We start from the raw sequence: 14,436 nt of genomic DNA, 5'->3' as shown, positions 1-14,436 counted from the left end.
CACCTAGTCAATACCAGGAGGTTTCTCACCCAAGCTGACGCCCCTAACCAGCAGGAAGTAGCCAGAAAAGAAGAAGCAATGCTCTGTTTCCCAAGACTGAGAAACTTCCAGTAAAAGGGGGGATTGGAAGAGGCTGCAGAGGCCCAGCCCACTATTATTTACACCCATTGCTAACCGCCACATTGTCTCATGATCTTGTCCTTCCCTCGGGTTCCAGCCTCTACAAAACGTTTAAGATTAACCGATGTTCCTCCTTGGAGGGTGGAAAACAAGTGATAATGATCTAGGCATGACAAACCGAACAAAGCACCCATCTTGGGACAAGAAAACCAGGATGTCGCCAGATAAACTCCAAGAAAAGATTAACTCATCTGACCACCTCAAGGCAGAACGAACACAAACTTCTAAAGCCCATAATCTGTCCCTTTAAAAGCCCACACCCGATCTCCAGTGGGCGAGACAGGTTTTTTGGGAGGAATCTATTCCCCTCTGTCTCCTATACATGGATATATAATAAAACTCCTGTTGCTCACCTCACCCCTGTCTCAGAATTGGCTACTGGGGCAGGCGGCTCCAAGCCACATTATTGCGGTAACACCCTTAAACATACAAAAAACGTGCTCAACCTTACACTTAATAGTCAGGTTGACTCTTAAAATTAAATTACCATGATACCAATATTCACCTATCAGATTGGCGAAAGCACACTGGCTTGCCCAGACGTAGGGAAACAAGCACTCTCACACACCGCTGGCGTGCATGTAAACCACTACAATCCGTGAAGGGGGAGTGTTGGTAATACTATCAAAATAACAAATTCACATACAGCGATCAAGCAATTCCACTTCTAAAAATTCATCCTACAGATATACTCTCATAGAAGGTGAATTAATGTGTAAAACTATATTCATTTCAGTCATTGCTTACAATAGCCAAAGGATTATGAACTAGTTCACTATCATTCAGGAGGAAGACTGGATAAATAAATTATACTATACCCATACAATGGAATGGAACCCTGATGGCGCAGTGGTTAAGAGTTTGGCTGCTCACCAAAAGGTTGGCAGTTCGAATCCACCAGCCATTCCTTGGAAACCCTATGGGGGCAGTTCTACTCTGTTCTATAGGGTTGCTATGTGTTGGAATCAACTCAATGGCAACGGGTTTGGTCTTTTGTTTTTTGGTTATACAATGGAATACTATGTAGTCATTAAAAAGAAGAAAGAAGCTGTATGCTTTCTGATATGAGCCCATGTCCAAAATGTGTTAAGTGAAAAATCAAATCTCACTCCTGTATGTTTAGTCTGCTGCCATTATGAATAATAATATCAATAATAATAATACATGTATATGCTTATAGACGCATGACTCTCTGTAGGAGGATAGACAAGAAACTGGTTAATAGGTTTGCCCCTAGGGAGAGGAACTGGGTGGCTAGGAGAGACTTACTTTATACCAACTCTTTCCTTTTGAATTTTAACGTTTTATGTTTTAAGAGGGGAAAAAGACCAGTGTAATATGTGTAGACATTTGAAAAGGGACTTTCATGTGATTTCTGGGCAAGCTCTATATTCTGTAGTTCCAAGTCACCAGCAGCAGTATACAGTTTAAAAAAGAAGTAGGAAGTCATTTTTAAACATGAAATCAGAAATTAGAATTATCAAATGGATGCCCACATTACTTTAATGAATGGATAAATCTTTATTACTTTCCCTTTATGACAGATTCTTTTCAGGACAGCCATATTTCTAGCTGTTTTCTTTCAGCTCTTTGCAGTAAAGGAATCTAACAAGTGAATGATGGACAAATGCATGCAAATATGGGCTGTGATGTTGTGATATTTATACTGTCCTTAAGTGTTAATTTGGGCATTAAAAAGGTTTATTCTTCTGTAATTTGCAATCTTCCAATTGCTTTGTGATGAATTTCACCAGTAAGTTTTCCAAGAAATGCATGTTAAAAGACAACAAATGAATCAGAATCATTTACTGTTCTAGAGCAAACATTTCCATCTGAAAAAGCTAGTAACTTACTACTCATGTAATTGGACCTCAAAAAGTAGAGTATATTATCTTATGTATTCCTGACCTATCTCTTTATATCACTCCATAACCATTTGGTTTCCATATATAAAATGAAGTACTTTGGAGTTTCTCATTATAAGTTTGAATTATCCAATCTTCAGGATGTTAAGGACTCCACCAGTCATCTAACACAACCATCCTTTTGGATCTTATATTTTGACACGGTTATAAGACAGCAGTGAATGCTACCCGTGTAATATTCTTTCTGAGGTCAAAGTCCTACCTGTTAGCTTCTTTAGGGGAGCACTCCCATATGAGTTACCATTTTATCCCTCAGAATATCCTGCACCAACTCAGGAAACATATTGAGCATGGATTTTTAAAAAGGTAGAAGACAAAGTCGAAAGTACAAAACTTAAAGCATTTTTATTTGTAGCATATTCTGTGATGAATACCAATGATATTTTTCCAAAAAAGAAGAGAAAATTCAGATGTGGCCCAGAGGGGTAGAATGGAGGCCTAGTTGTGGGGAAGGGCTGGACATGTAGCAGATGGAAAAAGCATGACCATGGTCCCTTCAATGTGAGGGCACAATGCAAGCCTGAAACGGGAGAGCACAATTTAAAGCATTATGTCCAACTCTTCACTTAAACAACTGTGTCTGACACCTCTAATATGGGATTTCCCATCCCCTGCCCCCACCCCCCACCATTTCAGCCATAGGATAATTTTTTAACATCCCTTACACTGAAAAATTGATATATTTATATTGTAGTGTTGGCAAAGAATACAGAGTACACTGTGGACTGTCAGAAGAACAAATAAATCAGTATTAGAAGAAACACAACCAGAATGCTCCTTAGAAGTGACGATGGTAGCGAGACTTTGGCTTGCTTACTTTGGATACATCATTAGAAAAGACCAATCACTAGAAAAGGACATCATGCTTGGTGAAGTAAAGGGTCAGCGAAAATGAGGGAAACCCTCAATGAGATGAATTGACACAATACCCATAGCAATGGACTCAAACATACCAATGACCTTGAAGATGATACAGGACTTGTTTAGTTCAGTTATACCTAAGGTCGCCATGAGTTGGAGCCAACTTTAGGGCAACTAACAACAACGCTTTTGTTTATATGGGAAAACAGGCTTTTCTTTACAAAACACTGTTTATAGCTGGATAGGTTGCCATGGCACTTTCATCCTAAGTGCAATGGACCTGGTAGTAGAGATGCCACTTCTTGAGGAGTGAATGCTTGGAATTTCTGCAGAAGCTTCTGCTTTTACTCAACTTTCAACTTCCCTGTAGCTTTGAAATGTTTCATAATGCAAAGTGGGGGTGGGGGGCAGTTTCTTTCCCCAAGCGGAATCACGCCACTGGCATTTAGAATAACATTTCCCCCTCTTTCCTGGCTATGATTACAAGCATCTCTCAGTATCTCCCTGTGTGAGGTAAGATAAGTATATTGTCATCTTCCATTAATAGGAAGGGATTCTGAGTCACAGAAGGACTAAGCAAATGTCTAGCCCCAGAAATAAGAGAAACAAAACTAAGCAGGATGATTACTATACTATTCTAAGAACAGGACAACTGGAAAATAAGGAGCAGGGGGGTATAGCATCATTTTCCCGGACATTTGCAATTGCCTCCTAATTAATCTTCCTGTGCCCATTTTCTCTCTCCCCTCCAGTCTATTCACCTTGTTAACAGAATTATATTCTGAAATCATGTCACACTCCTGTATAAATATCTCTGATGACATCTCATTGCCTAAAGAAAAATTCCAAACTCCTTAGCATGACATTCAAAGCCCATTTCCATCTGGCTTTAAACTACCCTTCCTGCCTTTCTTTGCTACTCTTCTTCCACCATATTGATCAACTGCACCCAACTGTCATGCATGTTCATGCCTCCAAAGCTTTGCTTTAGCCTAGAGTCCCTTTACTCTCTTATCCACTTATACATATACATCTAACTCAGATGTTGCCTTTTCTGGGACACGTCTCAGCACCACCCCTACCTCCTCTCCCACCCCAGGGAGATAACCATTTCCTCCTTGTTCCCACAGCACTTCCTATCTACTGCAAAAATAGCATTTATTGTGTTACCTGCTAGCTACCTGGCCACAAGTCTGGCCTCCCCAGTCAGACTGTTATTTTTGCGTGTTGGTAGGATCTGACTCTTAGTCATTTGCATACGCGCCAGTGGTCAGTTCAGTTATCGACATACAATTGGAGCTCAATAAACACTAGATGCTGTTATCAGGAGACACCTGCTATTAGGCAAACCCACGGACAGAATTGGGGACAGTATGATCCTCTCCTGGACTGCTGGTGGACTAAAATACAGTTGCCTGGGCCCCTTTCCAGACCTTCTGAATCAGAACACCTGTGGGAGAGGCCCTGATGCAGATGTTGAGCAAGTACTTCCAGGTGTTTCTAAACATTTCATTTTGAGACCCACTGATCTGGCTAAGGAGCCCTGGTGGCACAGTGGTTAAGGTGCTCAACTGCTAACCGAAAGGTTGGCAGTTCAAAACCACCAGAAGCTCCACAGGAGAAACATGTGGCAGTCTGCTTCTGTAGAGATTTACAGCCTTGGAAACCCTACAAGGTCACTACGAGTTGGAACCGGCGTGCCGGCAATGGGTGGGATCTGGCTGGGATGGCCTCCCTAGGGCTTCTTGGAAACCTCTCTCTAGGCAAGGGGATTGCTGTGAATTGTCTAAGCCAGTGGTTCTCAGCCCAGGCCATATATCAAAATACCCTGGTTAGTGAGGCCTTTGAAAAATACCAACACCTGGGTCCCAACTTAGATCAATTAAAGCAGAATCCCTAGGACTTAGGACTCTGTTTTTCAGAAGCTTTGTTTCTGAGTCATTTTGCTGTTGGGTAAAGGTCAGATTCTTCTGATAAAAAATCAAGGGCCTCTAGTGGTTAGAGGTCCCTGATTCAGGTTACACTCCTCACCGCACTCCCATCTCACTCTTACAATAAAAGCAAATCTCATACCAAATTGATGAAAACATAAGTTTTAGCAGATAGGTACAGTTATACAAGGAGTCCTTGTGTAGTGCAAATGGTTAAGCGCTCGGACTACTAACCAAAAGGTTAGTGGTTCAAACCCATCCAGAGGCACCTCAGAAGAAGGGTCTATCGATCTACTTCCAAAACATCACAGCCATGAAAACTCTACAGAGCGACAGTTCTACTCTGCAACACATGGGGTAGCCATGAGTTGGAATCAACTCGACAGCAAAGGGTTTAGTTTGTTTTTTTTTTCATACAGACTGTTTGTGGTTGGGGAACGGATCTTCTCTCTGCCCTTAGTACCTGGATTAACATCACTGGCATGAAAAGCCCATAGTGAAGCCAACGCAGCAACGTTCCAAAACCAAAACCGGCACTTGTGCAGTATGATTGGTGCCAGCATCCTAGGTGAAGTGAGGATCGTGGGCTCCAGTGCTGAAGGGTGCACTGTTACTTACATAGGTAGGCTGGTTGCCTACTTATATCTTGGCCATGCTAGAACTGTGGGTCCTGTCAAACCTCCTCTAACAGTCACATATGGTAAGTGCCACCAATTTCAGCAATAGAAATAATTTTTAATGTCTTTTATGTGAAATTTTAAAAACCCTTAGGTCACCAAGTCTAAGATGGTTGATTCACATTAAAGAATACCACAGCTCATTATCCATCCCTAAAGCATTAGGGTATTGGAGCCCTGGTGGCACAGTGGTTAAGAGCTTGGCTGCTAACCAAAAGGCCAGCAGTTTGAATCCTCCAGCCACTCCTTGGAAGCCATATGGAGCAGCTCTATTCTGTTCTACAGGGTCACTATGAGTCAGAATCGACTTCATGGCAATGGATTAAAGCATAAGAGTACTACAGTACTTATGCTGAATTACTTAAAAGTAAATTACCGTACAAACAATATAACAAAGGGGCAGAGAAATCCCATCCTAAAGGCTCTTTCCCTAGGGAAACTGGATAGGTGGGGTCTGATCTAGCAAGGGTTTTTACTTGGGGTGGGGGGCATGTTTGGGTAAGGAATTTAAAACTTCTGGTGGGTCCAGAACAACCTGATGGGTTTATATCAAAGACTGCACACTTGTCAGGCATTTCATAAAAATAACATCTCATACATGTGTAAAAATTACTATAGAAACTATACTAAGCAGGTGGTCTGTTTACTTAAGATTGAGATGTTTTAACAATGTAGCTTCCAGCAGCATGCCCTTCACCCACGAACCGACGATTCTTTCCAGTCACGGGAGAGTGGGTCTCCTGCCCAGCTTGGATCCTCTCCTGCACACACACACACATCTGAACAGCTCCTGCTGTGCATGAAGTCTGAGAGAGGAAGGAAATTCCCTGAGGATGAGATTTCTTAGATTCCAACCAAAACAAGTTGCCATGGAGTTGATTCCGACTCATGGTGACCTCATGTGTGTCAGGGTAGAACTATGCTCCATAGGGTTTTCAGTGGCTGATCTTTTGAAAGTAGAACACCTGGCCTTTCTTCGGAGGTGCCTCTGGGTGGACTTGAACTAACCCTTCTTTTAGCAGCCAAGTGTGTTAACTGTTTGTACAATTCAGAGACTCTGCTTAGATGCAGAAGGCCTTAAAGTCTTGCGGACCCGGAATACAAATGGGTGCTCCCATCAGTGACAGCAAACCCAGAACACTGAGAGACTGTGGATACCTCACCCAGACCACTTCCAAGACTTCCAGTTCCCCTATAGAAGATCACAAAGTTAACCAGAACAGCCGTGAGCCAGAAGTGATAGAGGGAGAAAGTGCCAGCTACTTCAGCAGGCGAGTCCTAGACTGCTGGAAACCTCTCGGGTGCAATCAGCATTCCCATTGTCCCCAATTTATCCAGGTCTCTTGGCACACTGAACAGAAACCTTAATTTCTGGGCTGCTTACATCGGTAATTACGAGGGCTGGTAAAGCAATCGACTCTGTTCTTTTAAAAAACATTTTCAATATCTTGTATGGATTGTTTTTCTATTTGTAAGAACTAAATTGACATTGTAATGTTTTCCATTATATACTTCCTCTTCTGCAAGGTCAACACACATTATTAAGAGCTGTGTGTGTGCATTAATAATAAAAACAGGTAACAGTCAATGAGTTGTTATTGTTTCAGGGCTGTTTCTACCCCTTTACAACAATAACTCATTTATTGCAATAGCTCTGTGATGTTGTAACCCCATTTCATAGATACGGAAACTGAGGCATGGGGAGAGTGACACGATTAGATAGCAGGGCAGCCAGGATTAGAGTTCAGATTTGTCTTGATTCCAGAACTCCCAGTCTCGACCACCAAGATAAAATGTAATAAATTATGTAGAAGCTACCATTTTATAACAGGTCGAATTCATAACAGGCTGCAAGAATCATGCTTTGTTGGTATTGTCGAGTTGATTTCAACTCAGGGCAACCCCATGTGACAGAGTAGAACTTCCCCCATAGGGTTTTCTAGGCTGTAATCTTTACTGGAGCAGATAGCCAGATCTTTCTCCGGAGGAGCCACTGGTTGGGTTCAAACAACCAACTTTTGGGTTAGCAGCAGAGCACTTAACCATTGTGCCCCCAGGGCTCCTTAGAATCATGCTTTAGGTCACCTTTATGGGGTAGAGAGCAGGGTGAATGAAGAGTCTTTGAAAGGACTGAGATGTGTGTTTGGATGCCAGTGTACTTACCTAGCATTTGAGCTTAGGCTTCTCCATCTATAAAATTGTCATAATGGTATACCTGCTTGGCAGGGCTGTCCTGATGGTTTCATTTAACATGTAGAAAACTTGGAGTAGAAGAAACTGTAGCCATTATGTTGCTCTTTCATGATATATCCAAACATAACTTTTGTAATTAACCCACCAAATGGCCTAAAGCAGCATTTCTTAGACCGGACTTGAGAGCCCCTGGTGATCCACCAATATATTCCTGGAGGAGCTGTTGAATTCTCAAGTTCGAGAAACTGAGTTAAAGCATTCTTTGTACTGCAGACACACAGTCATTTCCACCTATTGCCTAGGCAAAAATAGGGCAGCAGGAAATAATACCAACTTAGAAAATTAGCTCTCTTGCACAACAACAATATGCACTCTCACACCCGCATAAGAAAAGGAACACAAGATGGGAAGGAAAGTCACCAGAGGAGACATGGCCTACACAAGGAGGCACAAGACAAATACTGTGCATACGGAGGCATCATGGCTAATGCCCAGGGCACCACACATAGTGCTCAGTGACGTGCACTGGTAGGTTCTGAAAGATGAATAGATATAGTCCCCCGCCTACCTAGAAGGAGATATAAACCATGCTTCTCCACTAGAAATCATTGTTGGAGCTTTAAAATTAGCACAATGGAAAGCAAAGTGCTGTCATTTCTTGTCCAAAATAAAGTTTGTATTGTACTACAGAAATGCCAACTTCCTGATGATTTTTTATATATACTTTTACATTTCCTACTTTTTGGATATAAAGGAAAAAAAACAAAAAGCCAGTTGCAGTTGAGTCAATTCCGACTCATGGCAAGCCCATGTGCGCACAGTAGAACTACACTCCGTAGGGTTTTCAAGGCTGTGAACTTTCAGAAGTAGATCTCCAGGCCTTTCTACTGAGGTGCCTCTGGGCAGGTTTCAATCACCAACCTCTCAGTTAGTAGTTGAGTGCTTAACCATTTGCACCACCCACGGACTCTGAAGAAAAAATAAAAAACCAAAGAAATAAAGAACAAACCCATGTTTTTCCCATGTAAGAAAAAGGATTAAAGCATCTGAAAGAAGAAATCAACACTGTTATCTTTAATGCATTTCCTTGCTAGAGACTGTCTGGCTTCAAAAGAAAATTCTAGATAAAACCTCTATGGGATCCTGAATGTAAATTAATCTGCATTTCCTCAGATGATGGGAAACAGAAACACAAGAAAGTTGACAAAGACCATTGTTTTTAAAAGATTACAGTGATTAGGGCCAAGGTCTAAATTTCACAACAGTTCATGTTTTTCTTCAGGTCGTATCATTCTGGCAAGGTGTGAGAGTGCCATCTAGTTTATAGGAAAGCTCCAGCCACTCCCTAGACAGGACTGTGGACGTGGTCTGGCCGTGCTGCTGCCCAGCTACCTCTTAGTCATAGTCTAATCTAGCCTGCCATCCCCCACACTGGGAGAATCATTAACTTGAGTCCAATAAAACCCTGCAGCTCCTTGCCCCGGAAGAAGCTGCATGAAGTTGCCAAACCAGCATCTGAGGTCCTATGGCCTGCCCTCCTGGTATTTTAATTGGGGCTCAGATCAGAAACTCCCTTTGGTTTTCTTTGTGCATCAATGCATATGGGCAGTCCCTTAGGCCTTTTACGTTCCCCAGTTCACATGTAACTTACTATCTCTTGAGGCACCGGTCAAGAGCCCTCAGGATGAGTTTTGTGCATCCTATATACCCAGAGGCGGAATATACCCAATAGGCAAGTTCACTATAGATTAGTAAGTAAACATAAATAAATCTGTGCTTACTTTGCTTGCTGGGTCATATGCCACTGTCGGGGATTGTAAAGTTGAAAAGAGGCTTTAATTCTCTAGGCAGGTGCTGTGGGTTTGGGAAAAAGACAGATGCCAGCCATACCTAGAAGAAGAATCTTTGATATGGTGAAAAAATGTGAAATTGTTCACTACAGATGATCTGGTAAGCAAGGTAAACACTGTGTTTACCTTGGATAATCCACCCCCGCATATATCCTTTACTTCAAATCATACTGTTTCAAACATATCCAAAAGCAGTTAAATTCTGCTCTGAGATATAGCTGAGCTGCTCTAAAGCCACTCACTGTCACTTTGAGGGCCTCCCTGGAGCCTCTAAAAGTGAATCTTCGGTATGCCACAAGACTACATTTTAAGTCAGACCTTCCAAAACTCCTTTTCCCTACTTGCTGAAAATGTTTAGCTATTTTCACATGATGTGTTAATACATGTCATTGTATTTACAGAGATTACTCCAAGAAGATTAAAGGTCATACTAACACATTTGGGTTTTGTAATTCTCAAGTGCCCCCAATCTCAGGAAAATTCCTGCAAAGCTGGAATGCTTCAATAGCCCAGCAAAACTTAAAATCAAAAGACTTACTAACAACTTTTTTTTTTCCTTAAGTGTATTGGGTTTATTTGAGCCTTATTAACAACTTCTAAGGAGCTTTCCGGGGGAAACACTGGGAGGAATTGAAGCATGTGTGCTTGGTGCGTGCACACACGGACACAGAGAGAAATGAGGATCTGTTTGACATTGCTTCTGTGCACTTACGACAATGGTTCAGAGATGCTTTGCTGAACATAGCCCTCTACACAATGAATGACAGATACCCTCAGAGGCCTCTGCAAGTAAGGAAGCCTGTGGTTTGTCTGGTGACAAGAACCCGTATCTTCTGAGGGAGCTTTTCTTGGGTGCCTGGCCAATGAGTCAGGAAGGTGAGATTGAGACAGGGTCACCAGTAACAGCGTTCAAGCTTTTTTAAAAAAGAGCAATTTTTTTTTTTTTTTTTTAAAAAAAACAACCTCTTTTGAGTATCCGCTTTGTGCCCTACACTTTTCGTATGTCATCTTGGTTGTCTCTAATTCTCAGTCCTTTGAGGTGGGTGTAAGTATTCTCAGTTTTACATACTGCTGAGTTCTCTTCCCTGCTTTATTTTTCTCCATACATTTTCACTTTCTAATATAGTGTATAATCATTGATTTTATTTATTGTCTCCCCTCAGCAGAATGTAAGTTCCAGAAGGGTCAGTATGCTTGCCTGTTTTATTCAAAGCTGCCTTCCTGGCACTTAGAAAGAAGGAAGGAAGGGAGAGAGGGAGAGAGGAAGAGAGGGAAAGGGAGAGCGAGAGGTAGGGAGGGAGGAAGGGAGGGAGGCAGGCCCAGAGAGGTTAAGTGACTTTTTCTGTCAGAATACCAGGCCCATGTACCACGCTGACACACTAGGTAAGTAATGGTGGCTATGAGGATTAGAATCTAAGGCATATTCTAAGGGAGAATGTGCATTTAGTGACTGGTAGACTAATAAAGAGGTGCAGGCAAAGAAAACCAACCCATGTAAAACGAGCAAGGAAATAAGCCTAACTTGATCCTCAACATCTGTGGGGAGAATACGTGAGGCTGGAAAAGCCTGATGGTTAGAAAAAAAAATGGAGACCTTGAAATCTTCCAAATTTAGGCAGAAAACAGCCCTGGGTGATGAGTGTGGTGTCCACAGTGCCCATAATCTGAGAATGACCTGGCTTCAAGTCCTGACTCCGATGTTTGCTATTATGTGATGGCAATCAAATTCCTTAATCTCTGTAAATAGGAATAATATAAATGGGTTGTTGAAGACTGCCTGATATTATATACACGTAAGCACATAAAGCAAGACCATGCCCAATACACATTATTTCTATTATATCAGTGTGGTGTGGCAGCAGCACACAGTATTTGAAAGAGGACCCTGGTGGCCCAGTGGTTAAGAGCCCAGCTGCTAACCAAAAGGTCAGCAGTTCGAAACCACCAGCTACTTGGAAACCCTACAGTGCAGTTCTACTCTGTTCTATAGGGTCACTATGAGTCAGAACGGACTCAATAGCAATGGGTTTGGTTTTTTTTGGTTTAGCTGGGAGAAGTTAGAAAGGTAGGTGGGTACATTCTTCTTCTTAACAGTGCTAAAGGATTTTAAGCCTGGTCTAGGGTTAAATCGTGCAAATGGTTAAGCTCAACTACTAACCATCAAGGTTGGTTGACTCCAACCCACCCAGAGGCACCTGGGAAGAGAGGCCTGGTGATCTGCTTCTGAAAGGTCACAGCCACGAAAACCCTACAAACACAATTCTACTCTGACACACATGGGGTCACTAGAAGTTGGAATCCACTCAATGGCTACTGGCTTTTTTTTTTTTTTTTAAGTTAGGGCAGCACCTGCTTTGCTTGACAGCTGAGTTGGAATAGATTAAACTGGTTAGGGCAGTTTGGGGGGCGGGGGGCTTTGCTGCAGATACTTAAGTTCCTGGCTGCCCTTAGGCAGACCTCAAAGGGCGTCTTTGGGATGGAAAAAAAAACGTCCTAAAGAATCCCGGCCATCTTGCCGGTTCCCAAATCAAAACAATAAAAATGATATGAATTGAGTTAAAGCGTACCTCCACCATATTAGGGCACTTCACTGTACTTCATTCAATTATCATCGCGACCCTACGAAGCTGCTTTCGTTATTATCCTCGTTACACTAACGCGGAAGACTGAGGCTTCCAACAGTTAGAAAAATTTCACCACGGTTACACATCTAAGAGAGGTGGGGGCAGAATTCAAACCCGGACAGCCTCACTCCCGATGTCCTTGATGCCATACGGTTAAATATACCACGAACAAACGACATTCCCGTAGCAATAGAGAAACATGGATAAAACTAAATGTTTCTTTCTTCAGGTTGGCGAAGTGCTGGGATTATCCCCCCAAATCTCTGCCGAGGCTCAAGCCTTTTTAAATTTGATGAGTAGAAACCAACTTCCCTCCCTGCCTCTTCTGATAGATTGAAAGATTGTGCCCATCTCAATTCCGATGCAAGGCATCCAGCTTCTGCCACCCCGCCCCCGGGTCCCCGAGACTAAAATGTCTTGAGGTGGGAACGTCCCTACAGGGTAGCGGGCGGATTGGGGGCGTCAAATCTAGCGCAGGCCTCCCCGAATTGGAACGGGCTGATTTCCAGACAAATCTGCAGAGCTGGGAGCTTCATTCCAAGAGCTTCCCAAAAAAGGCACGGTGAGAGGAGTACGGCAACCCCCACCTTCGCAGAACGTGCTCCTCCAGAAGACGTCTGCCTGCACCAGAGCTCCAAAATTGGCAGCCTAAGCCTCGCAGCCGCCTTTTTTAACCAACCTTCTCAGAAGCAGAGAAGAGGAGGATGATTAAAAATGCAAATTGCAGCGCGAGCTTCACGGGGCAGGCCCATTAGTGCGGGGCGTCGGGCGAGGGGAGACCCTGCGACCTCAGGCACACTTGGCTACCGCCCAGGTGGGTGCAGAGGCGAGGAGAGACGCTCCCCAAATCCTCTCTCCGCCAGCCTCTGCCCCCGCTTCCTCCTCCCAGGCGGCGGCGGGACAATGCGCGGCCTTTTTTCCGCCGGGGGTTAGGGAGGGGACTTGGCCGGATTAGGGCTCGCGCCTTCCGGCCGCAGCCCCCCCGCGCCAGGCTGCGCCGCGCCGGCCGCACACAGGTGGTTTTCCGCTCGCGAGGGACGAGCCAGGACACTTTTATATAACAATAGCACTCTGCGCGCCGGGAATACGCCTCTCAGCCGCCGCTGCCCCCGCCCGGCCACGCCTTCATCCGGCTTCCCGCCACGCCCCGCGGCGCCTCGGCCCGGCTACCAGCTCCCAAAGTTACCTGCATGCTTGGCAGAGCAGTAGAGACGATCCCCGTGACTCCCCGCCCACCTTGGGAGCCAGGGAACCCCAGCCGGCTCGCCTCTTCGACCCTCACCCCTTTCCTAAGCCGGCGCGGAAGGCGGCGCTCGGGTCTCGGCCCGGCACCCGTCCGCGAGGTCGCGCAATGCCCCGCGCCCGCCGAGCGGAGAGGTGGGACAGCAGGCGGTAGCAAGGAGTGCAGCGCGCAGGCGCGGCCGGTGTTCCGCGTGTACCCGGGGCTCCGCGTGTGCCCGGCGCTGGGCAGGGGAGGGGGCGGTGGCCGGCGCAGGGAAGAGGGGCCAGCCGAAATGGGGAACAAGGCCAGACAGGGTGAGGGGCTGCGGCCGGGCCCGTAGGGTGAGGGTCCCCTCCTACATGAGTTCTTGTTTATAGTAAGCAGTCGTCGAGCCCGCCAGCTGAGTCCCCGCAGCGTGCAACCCTTTCGGGAGGACTTCCCTCCCACCTTGCTCATGGCGGGGAAGGCCGGCCTGGCCCAGCGCGCCCTAACACACCTCGACCAGGCAGCCCCGCCAGACCGGCTCCTCGGTCGGAAGCCAAGCTTGCTGCCCATAAGTGATTAAGGAGCGCGACCCCCTAGCGTGCAGTGGGTGGCGAGAGTAGGGTAGTGACTTAGGTCCCCAGAACAATGGTTTCTAACGCCCCACGCCGCTGGAGCGGAATAAAAGATCAGGCTGCCCAAATAATTTGCTTCTGCAGCTTCCACTGTTTTTTTTTTTTTTTTAAATAAATTAAAACACTATTTAAAAAAAAAAACAAAACGATTCTGCTTGTTTGGAAAACCAGACATTTGTTTGCTTGCTTGAAAATGTTTCAACCAAGTCCTGATTTGTTTCGAAAAACGTCGGATTAGCATTTAACACTTCATCGGTCACTAAAGCCCAAGCAGTTCACCAGTCCCAACACAGCCTCGGCTAAAAGAACATCAAGCAAACAGAGCTGGGCTCTTTAAACAGGCAAATAAATGCCAC

General features: G+C 44.6%; 1 long non-coding RNA gene across 1 annotated transcript in view; it reads right to left on the bottom strand.

Annotated features, from left to right (window-relative positions):
* The window catches only part of LOC111821983 (uncharacterized), a 60,497-nt gene extending 46,958 nt beyond the window's left edge, over positions 1 to 13,539 (bottom strand). Inside the window, exon 1 of the long non-coding RNA XR_002825280.1 lies at positions 13,428 to 13,539. This is a non-coding gene — a long non-coding RNA (uncharacterized LOC111821983). The remainder of the gene's footprint in view (positions 1 to 13,427) is intronic.
* Positions 13,540 to 14,436: the final 897 nt, after the last annotated feature.

This window comes from Trichechus manatus, unplaced genomic scaffold, assembly GCF_000243295.1.
Source record: "Trichechus manatus latirostris isolate Lorelei unplaced genomic scaffold, TriManLat1.0 scaffold00119, whole genome shotgun sequence".
Lineage (NCBI taxonomy): Eukaryota > Metazoa > Chordata > Mammalia > Sirenia > Trichechidae > Trichechus > Trichechus manatus.
Note: the sequence above shows the minus strand (reverse complement) of the source record. Positions and strands in the feature narration are given on the sequence as shown.